The sequence below is a fragment of the Elephantulus edwardii genome, unplaced genomic scaffold (genome assembly GCF_000299155.1).
Source record: "Elephantulus edwardii isolate Elephantulus edwardi_28Jun2011 unplaced genomic scaffold, EleEdw1.0 scaffold00026, whole genome shotgun sequence".
NCBI lineage: Eukaryota > Metazoa > Chordata > Mammalia > Macroscelidea > Macroscelididae > Elephantulus > Elephantulus edwardii.
The window spans coordinates 17,768,945-17,771,505 of NW_006399776.1; positions in this window are offsets into that span (position 1 = coordinate 17,768,945).

Genomic DNA, 2,561 nt, shown 5'->3' on the forward strand with positions numbered 1-2,561 from the left:
CTCCTCTAGTCTGTTGTCCAGGCAGCTGCCTTCCAAGTTTCTTGGCATGTCCTGGTGAGCATATCTAGGCCTGAATTTGTTTGATCAAACTTATCAATTGGTATTCCATCAACTCCTGAGGCTCTAATTTTTTCCCAATGCTTTCAGTGCAGCTTTCATCACCATTGGTTCCTGATCATATACTACTTCCTAAGATGTAAATCAAGACATGTAGAAACAACCCAGAGTGTCCGTCAGTGGATGAATGGTTAAAGAAACTGTGCTACATTTACATAATGGATGAGTATGCCACACTAAACAGTAATAGAGTTAGTGAAACGATGCATAACCTGGATGAATCTGGAGGACATTTAGTGCAATAAGTCAGTCACAAAAAGAAATACTGTATAGTACAAGTATTATGAAAAACCCAAAAGGGCATTTACACATGGATTAATTCTTTGATGTTTACTTGGGATGGAGGAGGAAGGATATATTAATATGTAGATAATAGGCGCTCAGGTGGCTTAGTGGTAAGGAATTGTGCTGTCAATGCAAAAGTATATGATTTGAATCCACAGATTGCCATTCTTTCCTCTGTGTTAATGTCTGAGTTAATGTCTCTGAAAGCCTGCTAAAGAGATAGCTACAGGTTGATTCAGAGTCAATGGTGGGTGAAGGGAATATCAATATACTGACATTTAAAGTATTGTAATTAAATATGTAGGAATGATTGAGTGTAAAATTATATACTTTATAAATTTTCACTCAAATGCCATGTAAAAAAAGAAGAAAAAATACACAGGAATACTGGGACATATATGAATAATATTTTTATAAAAACCCAGCAGCAAAGGGAATATGCAAGCTTCTCAAACTCAGAAAGAATAAAATGAAAAAAATATATATTTCTCTTTTAAAGGGAGTTAACAGCTTGTCATGGATTGAATCATATTTACTTAAAATATGTGTCAACTTGATTGGGCCACAATTCTCAGTTTTTTGGCAGTTTTGTAATGGTGCAATTTGGTAGTTGTACAATAATGAATCATTTATTATGCTGTGATGCTGCCTATTGGCCCAGTGGTAAGAATCTTTGTTTTCCTGACATTGAGATGCAATTCATACCGGAAGCTGCATTCCCTGATTTTCTGCAACAAGAGCTTCAAGTCCTCCTCACTTTCAGAAAGCAAGGTTGTGTCATAACATGGGTTTTTGATGAATATCTCTCCAATCCTGATGGCACACTCCTCCTTATAAGAGTCCAGCCTCTTGGATAACTTGCTCAGCATACAGATTGAATAGGTATGGAGAGAGACTATAACCCTGATGCACGCCATTCCCAAATCCAAACATGTAGTGCTTTCCGGCTCTGTTCACACAATAGCCTCCTGGTGTAGGTATAGCTTCTGCATGAACACAATCAAGTGCTCTGGGATTCTCATTCTTTTCAATGTCAGTGACAACTCGTTATGATCCACATACTCAAATGCATTTGCATAGTCAATAAAGTACAAGTAGACATTCTTCTCATATTCCTTACTTTCAGCCAGGATCCATCTGACATCAGCAATGGTACCATGGAATCTTCTAAATCTTGCTTGAACTTCTGGCAATTCCATATCTATGTATCATTCCAGAAGTTTTTAAGTGATCTTCAGCAGTATTTTGCTTACATGTGATATTAATGATATTATTCTATACTTTCCACATTCAGTTACCACTGGACCTATAGCCAGCATCATGATGGATGGAGAGGAGACAAGAAAAATTAGAGCCTCAGGAGTTGATGGAATACCAATTGATAAGTTTCATCAAACAGATGCAGGCCTAGATATGCTGTAAGCAGCTTCATCTTGCTTGGATCCACAATTAAAACCCTTGGTACCAGCAGTCAGGAAATAAGGAGACACATTGCACTGGGAAAAATCTGCCATTAGCAATCTCTCCAAATTACTGAGGATTAATGATGTCAGTTTGAGGACTAAGGTGCCTCTAATTCAGAGTACTTGCTATGCATCTGAGATCTGGACAATGAATAAGGATGATAGAAAAAGCATTGATGCCTTTGAGCTGTGGTGGAGAAGAGCACTGATCATCTCATGGACAGCCAAAAGAACAAACAGATAGGTCTTGGAGAGGGTGCAGCCAGAGTGCCCTTTGCAGGTAAGAATGATGAAACTCTGACTCACATACTTTGGGCATGTTGCTAGGAGGTGCTATTCCTTTGAGAAGGACATTATGCTGCTAAGGGTAGAGGGTAGGTGAAGGAGAGGAAGACCTTCAATCAGGTGGATTGACATGGTGACTTCTGCAATGGGCTCTTGTATATCAGTAAGTGAGAGGATAGTGAAGGATAGAACAGGGTTCAGATTTTTTGTTCAAAGGGTTGCTGTGAGTCATACTTGAAGAAGAAGAAGAAGAAGAAGAAGAAGAAGAAGAAGAAGGAGAAGAAGGAGAAGAAGGAGAAGAAGGAGAAGGAGGAGAAGAAGGAGAAGAAGGAGAAGAAGGAGAAGAAGGAGAAGAAGGAGAAGAAGGAGAAGAAGGAGAAGAAGGAGAAGAAGGAGAAGAAGGAGAAGAAG